Below are 19,091 nucleotides of genomic sequence, written 5' to 3'. Positions count from 1 at the left end.
CTAATTAAGGAATATGTTTATTTATGTCAAACAGTGTGGTAGTATTAATTAGAAAACAAATTGATGCGTGAGTAGGGTGGAAAGTGGGAGGATGGAATGCCCTGACGGCACCATCCTACGGATGGGTGGACCCGATTAGTCGGGTAGCTTTCCAATAGATTAAGTGAAAGCCCTACGTTAGATAGTTAGGTTCTTGGGCAACTCTATTCTAGAAAACTAGGTCAGCGGCTGTGCCTTGCATAAGATGAGGAAAAAAGCGTTGTCTCTAGACATCAAGTCTAGTAGTTGCCCAATTTTTGATCAATTGCCCTATGGGTGATTTGATGTTTAGGAAATCACGCTCCCCCTGCAGGATAGAGCTAGGTCATACCTATGAATCGTATCCTTGAATCTCTACAGGGTCAAGGTGTCGATGAATAGGAAATTTTTCCCAAGATAAGACTTAGCGGACTATCTTAAGTGTTTCGAGATCCCATTTTTAAAGGGAGGAACCTTACAATTCCCATGCCCTCTGTGGCCTTTTCTCTCTATATCAAATCAGCATTTTTTTTGCTTCCCTCTTCTGGTGGCCTCGAGATTGGAGGTACAGTCAACAGAAGCTTCTGTGTTTTTGCTACAGGAGGATTTTCAGGTGCTATCCAGCCTCTTAGGGCTGCGTTTTGGTGGGAGGAAGGGATCTACATCAGCGTTTTCTGATTTGGACAGTTTTGAGCATATGAGGTTTGGTCCTATTGGTTGGATCAACGATGACAGTTTCAGATTTGGCTCCCGTACCACTTTCTTGTTATTTCTTGGATGAGCCAGACAAGTTGGATGGTGGTAACTTTCAGTCATGGAAGTTGCAGGTTACTTCTATTCTCAAGGAGTATGGTTTGATGGAGTTTCTCTCATACAAGAATCGGTGCTTCCCGGACCTTGCCTCTGCAGAGGATGTGTGTCGGTGGAGGAAGACTGACAGACAGATCTTTGGCTTTCTCCTCCTGAATTGTCAGGATTTAGTTCTTCGACACTTCATCTCTGCTCCTGATGACCTATATGGTGATGCCAGTGATCGGCAGATGGTTTCGGCTTCTGGGTGCTATGCACCAGTGATCTTGTGGGGATACTTAATTTGGAGATGTTGTGTTCCTGCAGTGAAGGATAGTGGGCTAGTTTTTCTCAATGCATCTAAGGAGTTTGTTTCTCCTGTTGCCTTGCCTGCAGTTTCTGTGCATACTTCTCCTTGCCAGGATCATATCTCTTGTAATGTTTTTGTAACTCGCCCAAGAAGCGTGAGAGTGGGTGTGCATCGCTTTGACCATGAGCACAATTAAACATTTTGGCATTTAATCACAGCCATTAAACAATCCACATAGTTGAAAATAAAAGTTGCACAATTGACACCACATAGAGGCCGGAATGGGCCAACCCCCCTAGGAGTATTTCATTATCCAAGGAGAAATATAACATGTACAAGCTTTGAGGGCCTTACTCTCCCCATGGGAGATGCCGGATTATCCATATACAATCATAAACCTGTCCTCCATCCAATATGGCTATCCAACATGTCCTTCCATAGGCGTACAAACATGTATAACAGCCCACATGGCTCTTCCCTACGCGCATAAACTTGTATGATAGCCCATATGGCTCTTCCTCAACGAGCACATAAACCTGTAAACCAGCCCATGTGGCTCATCCATGAACTCATAAACATGTAAACCAGCCCATGTGGCTCATTCATGAGCTCATAAACCTGTATAACAGCCTATATGTCGCATCCATGAGCGTCAAAACCTATAAACCAGTCCATGTGGCTCATCCATGAGTGCATAAACTAGTATAACAGTCTGTATATCACATAAAACCAGAAATTTCAACAAGCTTTAGGACTGTTTTGCTGAAAATAGCCATGTGGGGTGTGCAAGATGGTGTAGAGTAGTGAAAATCATCTTCCAAGAGAAATGCTGAAAAATCAGAGTTTTCAGCCTCCAAAAACCTGCTTGAAGCTCAAACTCGCCCAAGAGATAACTCTCTCATATTCAAATAAGCAAGAAAATGCTACAATGCCATGTGTAGAGCGGAATCGACAAGTGTGAGGACACTTGTCTCACTTTTATCTTCTTATCTGCCACATGTCCCAAATCCAAAGGCAAAAAATTCTGCAATCTTCAATTCTAAAAATATCCCAGATGATAGCTAATTTCACATCGGCGCTTTGGCAATACTCAATCTCTGTCGAATTCCAAAGGTAATGACGCAAATGGAAATTCCATCGGAGATTGCCAAAAATAGCAACTTTCCCTAAAATTTAGAAGATGATCTCTTTATGTTCCACCACATGAGAAATACATGTAAGCACCATGTAGAAACTTGTTTCATTGCTCGATCTCCCCCAAATCCTCAAGAGTTTGGCATACATACTTTCCACTTGACACTTGAGCTCCAAAACCTATTTATGTGTCCAAGTAACCGTCTCGAGTGCCTGGACTATGCTACGAACACTCGGTCCTCTGTATTGGATAATCCCCCATTTCCAAAGCTTTTACATTCTTGATCTTTTGGGCATCTAAAGCCCTTCCACACACATGAATTCTGGAGATGCCCGATATGGTGATAGTTTTTGAGGAAGATAGTGAGCTATCAAGTTTGCTCATCACAGCTTTTGAGGGGTATTTGTCTCATGTTGCTTCACCTCCGACTCTTCCTATTTTCCTTACTCTGTGTGAGGATTCTAGATTGTGGTCAGGTGTGTCTGTGACCGTGCCTAGGGCACAGTGGTACTTCCAAGGATTGAAGAATTGAGATTTGGATTTGGTTGGGCTTGTGGAGTCCCGACATCAGTTTTCAAAGAGGGTAGTTGCGTTCTTACATCTGGCGATGCCGACCTTTGAGGAGGGTGCACTTTTGTACAACATTGAGCTACTCTTGGTATAGAGTCGGAGCAGATAGACTCTATTTCTTTTTAGGGTATTTTCTTCTTGGAGCTTCAAGCTTCTAGGTATTTCTGTGGCACTGTGTTTACATTTGGGTTTGGCACCGATATTTGGAGCAGCACGAGGCAACCTACATGGTTGTTTTGTTCTAGAGGAGCGGTGTACTTGGTAGCTTGTTCTGTTACTTTTGTAGCATAGTTGCTGAGGAGATTGCTTGTGGAGCTTTCCTAGTACCTGTTATTGCTGCATTCTTTTGTCTTTGACAAAGGACAACTTCTTTGGCTTCTCGGAGTTTGATTAGCATCTGGTGCTGAGAGGGGGTGTTAGCATATTCATCCCCAGATTTTGCCCATGTATGGTGTCCCCTTTTGATCCCTTTTACGGCCCTTGGTTGTGGGCTGGCCACCCCTATTTTTCCCTATTTTCCTGGTATTTTTCCCAAGTCAGGTGACTTATCTCCAATCGGCTAGCTCTTGTTTGTCCAGTCGGCCAGTTGCTTTGTTCCAGTCGGCCAGCCCTCATGACCTCTATAGAGGTGGGCTAGCCTCTTCATTTTTCATATAGTTTGATCATCTTTTGTATCCCTCACTTATGAGACCTTTTATGTCTCTTGCTCGGGATTGGTTCATTGCAGTATATTCAGCATAGTTGCTTCATCTCTCTCTAGCACAGCATGGGAGACATCCAGTCAGAGTACTCACCATGGAGGACATTGAGGATATCCGCCACCATCGACCGATGAGAGACATCTTTGGTGGATAGTGATGTGTATGATGCTTACCTTTGTTGCTGGAGTTTTCCTCCCAGATGTTATCCATTAGGAGCTCCTAGTACCGTACTTTTCCTCATAGTTGTTTCAGTTTCAGTTAGTTGTTTAGTTGTTTTTAGCTTTTCTTACACAGACATTGTATCAGATCCACCAATTGTTGTAACCTTTTTGGTCTCATAGGTCATTTTGGCCTTCTGAAGACGTTAATATATCATTTCATTTCATTTCTCTCTCTCTCTCTCTCTCTCTCTCTCTCTCTCTCTCTCTCTCTCTCTCGTGCACTTCTCAAACTAGCACACTCTAGCTTCTGCTCTCTGTGCACTCTTTCACAAAAAACAGCAAACCCTCAAGCTCACTGTCTCCAAGCTTCAAGCCACCTTGGGCTCTGATACCATGTCAGAATGCACTGTTGTGAGAAAGAAAACACAGAAGTGGAGAGAGAGAGAGAGAGAAGCTGTATAAACTCTGCTATATACACAAGATCCGATACAAAATGGAAGTGGGGGGCAAGGGTGGTATAAATACCACCCGATGCTGCTGGTCGGCCAGCCCAAAAACAGCTGACAACAACATAAATGTCCACGACTGGGATAAGACCAGTTGGCCAGCACATATGCAGTCGGCCAGGACAAAAAATGGAGTCGGCCAGCACAGACAACCCCCATGACCAAAAAACAGGGAAGAACATGGAAAAAATGGGGAAAAATGGAGAGAACTACTGGACGGGCACACCCACAACAGAGGCCCTCACTGAGTAATATGGTACAGACTCGAGATGACTGCTAGCAGCATTCTCCTGATGGATCTGTACACCTTCTTGGGACATTGTGCTTAGTGGTTGAGCCTGATGCTGAAATAATGTTGCTTGGTCACCATACCACCAAAAGATCAAGACATGGGTGATGGTTCCATCCATGCACGATGCAGTAAGGGTGGGTGGGACATGGCAAGCAACAATACCTCAAAATCAACCTGAAGCTATGATACCTATGTTGCATGCGCGGAAGCCTTCTTATCCAACACAAAGCCTGATTATGGAACACCTGTAGATGCTTAATGAAACCATTAGAGAGAGAGAGAGAGAGAGAGAGAGAGAGAGAGAGAGAGAGAGATGGTTGTAGGTATTCAATATATTACTATGTTACAAAAGATGTATGACTTTACAACTTCATGAGACCTTTGGCCTACCCAAAAGGTGGCTAATGCACTTCTACTAGCTAAATGATGACCTAACCCCAAAAGAGGGAAGAGATGCTTTGTACAAATGATTATATAGGCCTGGTTGGAGTTGGTTGGCCAGATGTAGGGGCTATTTAAAACTACACCGGCAAGTAACCCAAACAAAAATGTGTCAGAATAGAATGTTGATGCAAGACTAGTCGTAAGAGTCAAGTGACTTGACCACCAGTCTCATACACCTATAGAAGGATGAATGCGAGACTGTCGTTTCATGACCACGCACAAACAGGCGCTCTCATACTAGAACTTGGCTCATCCTCATTGCAAAGACTAGAGTTCAAGTCCTCCAAATACAAGTGCACAAACAGGCACAAGCACACAAGCAGGATCAAGAGTACACTCCGGTATAGCATGAACAACAGGTACAAAGGTTGTTTCAACAAATACAATCGATACGAGTGCTAGTCTTGGCCAAGACAACCTACATCAGCCAGGGCAAGGACAGGGTATGAGGGGCGGGGGAGGTAGGGTTTCTCTACCTAGTCTTGAACCCCCAGGAGGACTCCATGGCAACCGTCACTTGGTTGGGTCTCCACTCCCAATTTCTTCACCAATTTGGTATTAATAAAATTGTGGTCATCCTTGGCATGGATTAGCTATAGGGCATTTGTTATATTGCTTGGGACATTCAAGATGTAACATGGGTTGCCACGCTTTGCGAGATTATGGTTGATATGCTGCCAGTGAGATGATAGGCTGTGTGATAGCCACATTGGAGTACTGCTTTCTTGTAACTCGTGCGACCGACCGGCCCTCACACATCTATGTCCATATCTCACGAGGATACCAACCAGGTTATCCGGTTAGATCTTCTCAGCCTCTACACCCATTGCACATGGATCACACCTCTCCGGAGGTCCCCACGAAGATGCACTTCTACAGAGATCACTTCCTTACACTCACTAAGGCTGGATTCATCCAACAGCCGGGCTAGTTCAGTGTTCACATGTCCCATGCCATGCGGATTGCAATTGGCCAAATACGGGTTTCATCCCACCCCCTCACAGTAGAGACAAGTAGAGCTGAGCGCATCTTCAGAGCCGAGAAGCTCGTACGGAGACCCAGAGAAGGGAGGGGACTACCGATTATGCCACACAGAGGTTGAGACAGAGGAGCATTACATATGGCGCTGCCCAGTATACTATGAGATTCGCAGGAGGTTTCACTGTCTATTTCGTGAGGGATTTGGTCCACTCTCCAGGATCATCGACTTCCAAGACTAGCATTGCCTAGGCCTCCTGCTTGAGCTCCACAGACACAGGGACACCTTCTTGAGAGAGCTCTCAGCCCGCCCCCTCCCTCACCAGCCAACCATTGCCAGTTTCTTCCGGACCCAGGAGGTGGAGGACACCGATATAGTGGATCTTGTGGACCCTCCACGAGCTGCTCCAGACCTACCTTGCTCGAGAGAAGTTACCTCGAACCGAGTTTCTGTCACCATTTGGTCCATCTCCATGTCTGGAGCCACTCTTCTGGGATTGTTACTCCATAGAGCGGCCAGATTTGTGTCATGTTCACATGGGGCCAGGTCGGTGTCCTATGTGAAAGGGCCAGTCTTTTGGTGTCACATGGATGGGAGCCAGATTCGTGCCACCCCTATGTGACCAGTACTGCGTCACATGGACAAGAACCAGTTTTGTGCCACTCGTGTGTGACCTGCTTCATGTTGTATGGACGGGAACCTGTTGGTGCCACCCGTGTATGGCCATGATGGCATCTTACCTATGGGATTGTCACTCCATAGGAAGACCAGGACATACATTCATATTTCTGTCATGCCAATTTTGTGCCCGACAGGAACTTTTTGTACAAGTTTCATGAAAGGGAGATTTTGTCCATTACATGTGCACATGCAGTTATGACTGCATGCATAAACTTGTTTTCGCATGATTTATTTGCGTGTGTTTGCCTATTTTGCCGTGCCAATACACTAGACGGGGACCCCCCCAGTGTACTGTGAGAGTGTTGCTTACTGACACATTGGTGTGGAGTGTGAACAGGTGGTAAGTATTACCATTGTGGCAACTAAAGTGTAAAATTCATAAACATTAGTTAACTTTAATGTTTATAAGTAAATGTGTTCACACACATTTTAAAAAAAAAGGGCTGGGCATTTATTTTTAAGGATGCCCATAAGTATTTTTAATAATTATTAAGGTGTTGTAACTTATATAACCTCTTAATCAAGGTTTGCATGGAAAGTAAAACCACCCCCACGTGGGTGGTGGAGGGAAACGAGAAATCTACGTTTTTTTTTGGCAGCCGACTCTTCTCCTCCCATTGCCTTCATAGGCTGAACCTACCCGCCTGCACCACTTCTTCGTGTGTTGTACGTGTCTACTGTACCTGCTGGCTGCACCTATTCTACCCAATGGCTGCAGCTATTATAACCAGTGACTCCACGTACTAAACCAGAAGATTGTACCTGTTGTACCCAATTTGTACTTGATGTACCAGGCATGTGCTTGCTGTACCAGGACTTGTACCAAACTTGTACCTACTGTACCTTGTGGATTGTACCTACTGTTGCCCGTGTTGTACCTACTGTTGCCCGTGTTGTACCTACTGTTGCCCGTGTTGTACCCAATTTGTACTTGATGTACCAGGCATGTGCTTGCTATACACCAGGACTTGTACCAAACTTGTACCTACTGTACCTTGTGGATTGTACCTACTGTTGCCTGTGTTGTACCAAACTTGTACCTACTGTACCTTGTGGATTGTACCTACTGCACCCATGGTTGTACCAGGTGGACCTGACTGCATGGTAAAAGGAATGCATCTCCATTGACTCCTGCTACAAGCTATACCAAGTGCTTTGTATTTCTTATTTGTGTAAACTAAAATTTTCTAAATTAAGTTCAAAGATTTCTTTAAGTTTTGTGCAGAGCAGGAACAAAGCATGTTTATGCTAACCATGCTCAGGAAACTTTCCTAGTTTGGTTTGTTTTTCCTTGAGTGGTAGTGCTAACCGCACCCTCGGAATTCTGAGAGCCAGTGAAGGTTAGAAACACCAAGGAGTCCGGGAGCAAAGCTTATCGGGGAGAACCAGGCAATGTTCCCTCCACGGTGTACCCCTTTGCCTGTGCTACTACTGGCATGCCTGCTGGTACACGGTCCCGAAAGACCAGTGAAAGGCTAGTGAAGGTGGGAGTGTGCTTGTGACTTGGGACTTCTTCGACTCTCCAGACTTCATCCACAAGTACCCAATTGTTTGAGTTGTATTCACTCCATGTGAGGAGAAATCTGGCCTATTGACCCGTGACACTTACATATAAATACTCCAAGAAATACAAATGTATTGAGGGGGGGGCCAGCCCTTTCCAACCCCAATGTTGGTGTCAAGTGTTCTTGGTCATTTACAGTTTTAATGTTGTTAATAATGTCCATTGTTGGAATTAGTTAAGTGATCTAAAAAATGTGTATTTTGTCTTCCGATTTGTAGGCCTCTTGTAGGGAGCGGTTACATTGGTATCAAAGCCCGATCGTCTCTCTTTCTCAAGAGGATGTCAGAATATGCAGCGGAGATGAAGACAAGATCTGAAAACACCTAGAGCAAGTGCACAGCAGAAAAACGCAGAAATGAAGAGAGAGAGAGAGAGAGAGAGAGAGAGAGAGAGAGAGAGAAGCATATAACTCTGCTATATACACACGAGAAATCCCGGATACAATGATATGAAGTGTGGGGGGGCAAGGGGCCATTTTATATGGCCCCACATGACCAGTCGGCCTGCTGAAAAACAGCCGACAGCCACTAGAAGTGCTCACGACTTGCTCTCCTCCCGTCGGCCAGCATATAGGGGATAGCGTGGGGGCAGCAGAGTCCAGTCGGCCAACATCTTGAACATTCGACAGGCACAGGACAGCCTCCCACACCAGGGAAAAATAGGAAAAAAATATGGAGAGTGGGGAAAAATGAGAAAACACCTAAATCGGGCAGGCACACCCACAACAGAGACCTTGTTGTAAATATACAGACAAGAGATGACTGCTAACACCCCCTCTTAGCTCCTGGATGTGGAACCAACCCCACTGAGCTAGAGTGCCGCCGGAGCATAGCCTGAGGTAGAGACTTCGTGAAGAGGTCCGCCGCATTGTCCTCTGTGGAACAATAAAGAAGTAAGATGTCACCAGCCAAAATCTTCACAAACAAAGTGATATTGTATCTCTATGTGCTTGGTCCAGGCATGGAAGACCAGGTTCCGAGCAATAGCGATACAGCTCTGGTTATCGCACTGGATGACTGTGGGCTCCTTTTGTGGAAACCCCATCTCGCCAAGCAACCTCCGCAGCCACACAACCTCGCAAGCAGCACCACAAGCAACCCAGTACTCTGCCTCTGGTCGATGACAAGGCGATAGTTGGTTGCCTCTTACTGCTTCATGAAACCCGCTCCTGAGCCGAGGGAAAAACTATAGCCTGATGTGGATCTCCTCGTATTTGGATCTCCTCCCCAATCTAAGTCACTACAACCTTGGAGTCTGACTCCATCCATCAATCCCCCTCCTGTGTAAAAGAGTCCAAGATCCTTTACATGCTGCAGAAAACACAAGATCCACAATCCTGCCTCCTAAAGAGTCCTCTGCAAACATGAGCTCAACAGCCTCATCAGCAAGCTCCCGTCCAATCTGGTATGCATCAACCAAGACAATGAATCATTCTGCTTCCAAGTCAAGGAGGCATCATACTGCTCACAAGGATCAACAACTGTTACGGTGGGATGCCAAGTCCTGGAAACCTGCTGAAGACCACTCAAGGCCTTCGAAAACCTGTAAACCACCCCCTTTGAATCCGGAACCACAAAGCCCGGAGAATGTGCAACATCCACCTCCTCCTGCAAGTAATCAACTGTCACGTGCATCCCGCACTTGGATGCCACGTAGACATTTCTGTACAGAAGGTGCAGGACCTGGGATGGTGAACTGGTCCCATGTGAGCCCAGTCCGGGACGAGTCAGCCAGGGATTCATCTCAGTTGTCGGAGGTCAGGTGTGCATTGTCCTGCACATGAGTCCAAGGCAGGTGTGCACTGTCCCTGCACATGAAACAGTGCCAATCCGCGCTGTGAGTCTCCCTCTAGAATGATGTCAGTGGTTCTATGTATCTGGTTTGGTACCGGATGCCAGATCACTGAGTAGATTAGGTTTAGGACAAGGGGCCAGCCCATAGGGCTACCCCGGATCTGAGTGTGGGCATGGGAATGGTGTAGAACCACCCCCATGAGGGCCAGGAAGGCCCAGGCTGAACCCACCAGCCATGGAGGGGCTGTATGTGAGATCCCTGTTCCCACCGAGCAACGGATTCGGGGTACTAGCAACGGAAGTAGCACTTCATGCGCGGGGCAGGGACCCACACTCGGGGCCTCGCCCACGGATATCCGGACAAGAGACTAATCCGCCGGTTTGTCCAAAACCGAAACCGGAAAAAACTTCCTTTACCCGGAAAGCATGGGCGATTCCACCAGGATAACTCTTTACTCTAACGTAGTCAAGATCATTACGGATCAACTGATCTGACTACACCTTTAACGGTACTTGGTCAATTCAAGGAAGAAACTTGCACTTGGATCATTGGGATCAACGCTTTTTTCCCCATCAAGAGGCACAGCCGTTGATTCCTATCCATAGAACAATTTCTATCCGGGATTTACTTCATCTATCGTAATAATAGAAATTAAATCTCGATTTACGGATCCATCAGCCCCATCCGATCCCATGGGTTAGCCAACCGCCCAACCACTGTAGTGATGGGATCCAATTTGGAATTTGGTTAGGTTTTGTCCCGGGTACCAAGGAAAAGAGTTCCAAGGCCCCCTAGCCGGAAGTTCATGCAAACATAAAACTAGCCACACCACTTACACACCCAATATGAAATTGCCTTTTTCTTAGCATCAGCTAACTTTAAAACAATTCTTTAATGAAACCATAGTACCACTGATCACAATCTTCCAATTTATCCGGTTGATTCATAATTTTCCATCATTCCTTCATCAGAGTATCTATGGCATCATTGGCAACTAGAACGCTCACCACCTGTCCACACAGGGGCCTTTTCAATAGTTCCTAGTCCATAATACTCGGCAATATAATCACTTATAAAATCAAGATGGACTCTCGTTGAAGATCAGCAAGATCAACCAACAGATCCATATAAAGAGCCATGGACTCATCCATTGAAGACCAGCAAGGTCATCAACCAGATCCATGCTCGGTTTCACAAAACAACTCTTACTCCTTGTTCCAATATCTTCCACGACGCACGTGTGGGTATCTTCGGCGACCCAGAGCCCGAGCACCGTATGGTCAGCACCCTCTAGGATCCTTCGCAGGTGACCTAGCGCTTCACTCATAGGCCGCTTCCTTGGTCCCTCATCCACCGTACCGGAAGCTCACCATTTAAATCGAACCGAGGCTGGTCAAGACCTCGGTCGACCTTGCTATGCGAGACGTCCTCCATTGACTCTCCGTCAGCAGCAGTTGCAACTTTAACAGTTAGGTCTTCATGACCTTAATCCACAAGACGATCAAAATGCTTCCCCAGCATTCTTGACATAAAACAGTCATTTACAAACAGTCACAAAATACAGTTTCTAAATCGAACTCTCGTCTTTCCACATTATCTTTCCTTAGTCCATATTACTTATTCCACATTCCATTCAATGTGTACTCATTCTCATCCATTTCCTCATATCGACGACACATTATTTCACATACACATTCACATTCACATCCATACATCTACATTTACATGCATACATCCATTTTCACATCCTCATTTATACATCCACATCCCATATCCTCATTCATACATACACATCCATATCCACATCCATACATCCACATCCACATCCACATTCACATCCATACATCCACATCTACATGCATAGTCCATTTTCACATCCTCATTTATACATCCACATCCCATATCTGCATTCATACATACACATCCATATCCACATCCATACATCCACATCCACATTCATATTCACATCCATATATCCACATCTACATGTATACATCCATTATCACGTCCTCATTCATACATCCACATCCACATACATCCACATCCACATTCCCATTCACATCTATACATCCACATCTACATCCACATTCCCATTCACATCTATACATCCATATCTACATCCACATTCACATACATCCACATCCACACTCCCATTCACATCTATACATCCACATCTACATCCACATACATACATACATTCACATCCACATTCCCATTCACATCTATACATCCACATCTACATCCACATTCACATCTATACATATACATCTTCATGCATACATCCATTTTCACATTCATACATCCATACTCCCATCTCCACATCTACACATCCACATACATACATCCACATCCACATTCCCATTCACATCTATACATCCACATCTACATCCACATTCACATCCACATACATCCACATCCACATTCCCATTCACATCTATACATCCACATCTACATCCACATTCCCATTCACATCTATACATCCACATCTACATCCACATTCACATACATCCACATCCACATTCCCATTCACATCTATACATCCACATCTACATCCACATTCACATCCACATTCCCATTCACATCTATACATCCACATCTATATCCACATTCACATCTATGCATATACATCTTCATGCATACATCCATTTTCACATTCATACATCCATACTCCCATCTCCACATCCACACATCCACATACATACATCCACATCCACATTCCCATTCACATCTATACATCCACATCTACATCAAGATTCACATTCATACATATACATCTACATCAACATTCACATTCATACATATACATCTACATGTATACATCCACATCACATTCATACAACCATATTACATCCATTCTCGTCCTAATACATCCCATATACATCTTAACACATCCTAACTCATCTTAACACATTCTATCACATCTCATATACATCTTATCACATCTTTTTACATCTCATACACCTCTTATCACATCCTATCACTTTCCATACGCATCTTATCAAATCTTATCACATCTCATACACCTCTTATCACATCTTATCACATTTCATATCTTTTTTAAGAGAATTCTTATATTTGATATAAGATTTCTCTACACATTTATTTATGCATAAATTCCATTTAAGGAGACTAACACTTTCGAAATTAAAATCAATCTTTTATGCATCTTCTTATGCATAAATTCAGTTTGGTAGGAAATTACACTTTTAGAATAAAAGAATTTCTCCTATACATCTAAGTTAAGCATAAAATCCATTTATGAGGAAAATCACACTTTTAGTATAAAAAGAATATCTTTTATGCATACCTATATGCATGAATTTCAATTATGATAAAAGTCACACTTTTATAATAAAATAATCAACTTTTATGCATACTTCTATGCATGAAAATTAAAAATGATAAAAGTAACACTTTTGAAAAAAATTTCTTTTATGCATACTTCTATGCATGAAAATTAAAAATGATAAAAGTAACACTTTTGATATAAAAATTTTTCCTTTATGCATACTTCTATGCATGAAAATTAAAAATGATAAAAATAACACTTTTGATATAAAAATTTATCTATTATGTATACTTCTATGCATGAAATAAAAATGGTAAAAATAACACTTTTGATATAAAAATTTATCCATTATGCATAATATTAAAATTCAATTTCTCCATGATTGTAATGAAATTCTTTCAATTAATCTAGGATGATAATTCCTAGAATATGGTAGGAAGTCCTCTTTTTATGCTTTGAATGAGATTATTTTATGCATAATTTTTATAAAAATTTTGCCATAGCTCCGCTGCTATGACTGATAAATCTCAATTTTTTCTAAGGGATAATGCTTATCATTAAGAAAATAATTAAAATAATCTCTAATTGGATTATCAATCCATAATGGATTGAATCATTAATATACATAAACTAAAAGCATAGAAAAAAGCCATTAATTTGGCCTCAAGCATAGCTTAATCTTGGGTTAAGGAAAAGCTTTATGAAAAGCTTGATTTGGATTGAGAACGGTTCATGAGTATGACCATTTCTTGAGTGAGAGAGAGAATTTACATAAAAATCATTAGAATTTAAACATAAATGAAAATTAACTTCAATAGCATTATGTAACTCTTCACTACTATTCAAACTTCAATAGCATTAAAAAAATTCATACCAATTAAACTTCTCAAGCTTGAGAGGGGTTGAGAAGAGAGAAACATTGAGAAATTATAGAAAGATCAATATTCACTAATTACCTTACAACTTGCTTGATTCTTTGTTCACAGTAGAGGCCCCCAACCAATCAATTGGTTAAGTATGTTGATGGAGCCACTAATGGGGATTGAAGAAAGAGGGAAGCTCCAAAAAACTAGTGAATTATTAAATGAATTCACAGTTTCTGGCTTAGGTGGAGTAGAGTAACGATGCATAAACACTATATATTTTTCAACAAGGGGGAGGCTTCTATTTATAGGAAAAATTGAGCTCCTAACCAAACAAACTGATTCTAGAATTTTCTAAATCAGTTTGGTCAATATTTGACCATTTTTAGACCAGTTAAGCTAACTTTTTGGAACTAGACTTGAATGAGGAGAGAGGAGAGATGAAATATCTCAATTTTTATGAGTTTAAAACTCATTCAAGCATGTGAAATATGCACCTCCTTTAAAGAACTCCTCTTCCTTACATATGTGTCATAATGGAATCATTTTAATATTGCTCATAGTTTTTTTACTAATAATCCTTGTACATTTTCAACTCTTCATCTTATGTGAAATATGCACCTCCTTTAAAGAATTCCCCTTCCTTACATATGTCATATTTTTAATATTGCTCATAGTTTTTTACTAATAATCCTTGTACATTTTCAACTCTTCATCTTATGTGAAATATGCACCTCCTTTAAAGAATTCCCCTTCCTTACATATGTCATATTTTTAATATTGCTCATAGTTTTTTACTAATAATCCTTGTACATTTTCAACTCTTCACCTCATGTGAGCATTTACTCATTTTTGGGTATTTTCTTTTTACAAGTTGGATTTATCTCCTCCCTACACATGGATTGATGCTATTGGTCCATAGGAACCTTAATTGGACCATAGTCTAAAGATTTTTGAAAATCTAGACCCTTAGACTAAGGTTCTTTATACCTATTTCCAATTAATTCCAATTGCACATTGGAAAATTCTTTTTGAATTTCTGTTTCAGGGGAACTCGTCTGAATTATAAGAGATATTTTTCTATCCAAAAATATTCAAAATCTGAATATTCTCTCTCTAGAATAATTTTTCTCTCTCTAGGCTAAAATAGTTAGCAACAGGGTCTTTATATTTCTGAAGAGGGTTGATTACAGGGGAAGATACTAGACATCAAAAAGGGGTTGGGGGAGGAATCTTACATTCTACCCCACTTAAAAAACGCGAGATGTCCTCATCTCGCAACTTGTGATAATTTCGCAAGATTCACGAATATGAGACTTAGAAAAAAAAATTAATCAAGATTAACCACCAAGATAAGTCTTAAAGAGAGCAAGATTCAAAATACGAACAAGATTTAAACTTTATTCATTCTCGGAACTTATACAGTAAAGATAGAGGAACTCTTTACACTTCCATAAGCCCGTCCATCATATGGTCACAAAAGCAGTCCTCACAAGCTGCACAAGTATAAGGTAACTCATCTATGGGAATGATTCTGTGGGTTATTGCTGCGCCTATCTCAGTGGTATGAGGTGTTCTAAGAAAAGGACCTCTGAGAGGCAAGCCAAAAACGGGGTAAAGGCATATCTTCTCATGAGGAAGAAAACACGCCAGTAAGAAGACCCGCTCAGAAAACCCAGGATGCCTTGATCTCATGACGCAGTAGTATCGGGGACCCAAACCCAAAGCTTCAATAACCATGGCCAAGCGGACATTGTTACGAAAGTGCTGCTGACCCCAGGGTGTTACCCTAGTTATGTTTTGATAGGTCCGCCATTTGGTTTGCGCTACAGAAGTTCCCAAGTGAGGGAAAAGTGAGCGCTCATACTGCTCTATAAAATCCTTCTTCACAGATTCACTTGCGTCTTGAAGGTGAGGAATCATTATGGATAAAACTAGTTCTTGTTGCCAAGCCATGAAGGAGATTAAGAAAGAAAGGAGATCGAGGGAAGTAAGATTACTGTGAGCGACAAGTAAAAGTTACGACTTATATAAAGGAAGGAGCTAGCGTAACTTAGAAGCCAACGGTAACTTGCCACTGAAGTTTTACCGTCTTTCCATGATTTGGGTTTGACACATTTTTCTATAGAAGGCATTAAGAATTTTGAGATGAAGAGATAAAAGAAGCTTGTAGGCTAAGTCACCTACTTTCATTGAATTCAGATATAAGGCTCACAATATCTGGGGGATAACTTCTTAAACTCCCCAATAGATAAAGAACTTCTTTTGGGCCGTACTCGAATGAAAACCAAAACCTTGGTATCCAAAACACCGATTTTCACTTCTGAACTCATTGTTCTGAATCCTTAAAATAGGCGTGACTCCTGAGAAGTATTCTAGGAAAAGGGTCTTTCTTTTTTAAACAGAAACTTTCTTTTATTTTAGAGAGGGAATAATTATAAGATCAGAAAGGGAGATTCTTACTCCTGTATACCTCGAAGGTTGGGGAGGAATCTTACATTCTACCCCACTTAAAAAGTGCGAGATGTCCTCATCTCGCAAGGTAGAGGACAGCTCTTTTTCTTAAGATCCAATTTTATTCTGGGGTTCCTTATATTCTGGTCAACCCAACAGAACACTAGGATAAATATCCCTTATATAGAACTCATCATTAAATAACAATTCATTCAGATTATATCATTCATATCTTTAACATGATAATGGTCCATTAGACCGAAAAGTTTCCTTCGGAACATTCCTCCACGGAAATTCAGTCAAGCAAGTCCTCAATTTGACATCCCTTAACTTGATCTACTGATCAAGTATTAACAGCAGCAATCTGACAGCACAACCCACTAATCTCATAGTGATTTGCTGAATTCATTATCATCATTCTAGTTATGAATATCATCACAGGGACTCGTCCCATTCCCCCTCATTGTGGTTTCATTATATTTCAACTAATTTTTAAAAATCATCATTTTTCAATCAGATATTTCAATCAGAATCCAAATCAATTCATCCATTCTCAAACAGAATTAAAAATCATATCAATCACATTCGAAATCATCATCTAGATAGCATTAACGCTTATAATTTCAAGTCTTAGATTTACTCGTATATACTGTCAGTAAAGAGCTGCAGTATACTCTCGGTATATACGGGTAGTCACGGCCCTTGGAATTATAGGGTAAATACCATCATGTCTAGGCCTCAAGCAAGTCAGGGATTCTGTATAACTGCGATACTTCCATCTAAAGACCCAATATCCAAATTACGAATCTCAATTTGAATATCAAATTGTATGAATTATATCACACAATTACAACCTTTTTGTGATTCTTGATAAATTTTTGACATATTTGGCTTCTCGGTTGATCCTCATTAACCAAATGCTCTGATACCAACTGTGAGATCCCTGTTCCCACCGAGCAACGGATTCGGGGTACTAGCAACGGAAGTAGCACTTCATGCGCGGGGCAGGGACCCACACTCGGGGCCTCGCCCACGGATATCCGGACAAGAGACTAATCCGTCGGTTTGTCCAAAACCGAAACCGGAAAAAACTTCCTTTACCCGGAAAGCATGGGCGATTCCACCAGGATAACTCTTTACTCTAACGTAGTCAAGATCATTACGGATCAACTGATCTGACTGCACCTTTAACGGTACTTGGTCAATTCAAGGAAGAAACTTGCACTTGGATCATTGGGATCAACGCTTTTTTCCCCATCAAGAGGCACAGCCGTTGATTCCTATCCATAGAACAATTTCTATCCGGGATTTACTTCATCTATCGTAATAATAGAAATTAAATCTCGATTTACGGATCCATCAGCCCCATCCGATCCCATGGGTTAGCCAACCGCCCAACCACTGTAGTGATGGGATCCAATTTGGAATTTGGTTAGGTTTTGTCCCGGGTACCAAGGAAAAGAGTTCCAAGGCCCCCTAGCCGGAAGTTCATGCAAACATAAAACTAGCCACACCACTTACACACCCAATATGAAATTGCCTTTTTCTTAGCATCAGCTAACTTTAAAACAATTCTTTAATGAAACCATAGTACCACTGATCACAATCTTCCAATTTATCCGGTTGATTCATAATTTTCCATCATTCCTTCATCAGAGTATCTATGGCATCATTGGCAACTAGAACGCTCACCACCTGTCCACACAGGGGTCTTTTCAATAGTTCCTAGTCCATAATACTCGGCAATATAATCACTTATAAAATCAAGATGGACTCTCGTTGAAGATCAGCAAGATCAACCAACAGATCCATATAAAGAGCCATGGACTCATCCATTGAAGACCAGCAAGGTCATCAACCAGATCCATGCTCGGTTTCACAAAACAACTCTTACTCCTTGTTCCAATATCTTCCACGACGCACGTGTGGGTATCTTCGGCGACCCAGAGCCCGAGCACCGTATGGTCAGCACCCTCTAGGATCCTTCGCAGGTGACCTAGCGCTTCACTCATAGGCCGCTTCCTTGGTCCCTCATCCACCGTACCGGAAGCTCACCATTTAAATCGAACCGAGGCTGGTCAAGACCTCGGTCGACCTTGCTATGCGAGACGTCCTCCATTGACTCTCCGTCAGCAGCAGTTGCAACTTTAACAGTTAGGTCTTCATGACCTTAATCCACAAGACGATCAAAATGCTTCCCCAGCATTCTTGACATAAAACAGTCATTTACAAACAGTCACAAAATACAGTTTCTAAATCGAACTCTCGTCTTTCCACATTATCTTTCCTTAGTCCATATTACTTATTCCACATTCCATTCAATGTGTACTCATTCTCATCCATTTCCTCATATCGACGACACATTATTTCACATACACATTCACATTCACATCCATACATCTACATTTACATGCATACATCCATTTTCACATCCTCATTTATACATCCACATCCCATATCCTCATTCATACATACACATCCATATCCACATCCATACATCCACATCCACATCCACATTCACATCCATACATCCACATCTAC

The sequence above is a fragment of the Cibotium barometz genome, chromosome 25 (assembly GCF_041138505.1).
Source record: "Cibotium barometz isolate CiBa-2024 chromosome 25, ASM4113850v1, whole genome shotgun sequence".
In the NCBI taxonomy this organism is placed as follows: Eukaryota; Viridiplantae; Streptophyta; class Polypodiopsida; order Cyatheales; family Cibotiaceae; genus Cibotium; species Cibotium barometz.
The sequence above is the reverse complement of the archived record's forward strand: the minus strand, read 5'-3'. Positions refer to the sequence as shown.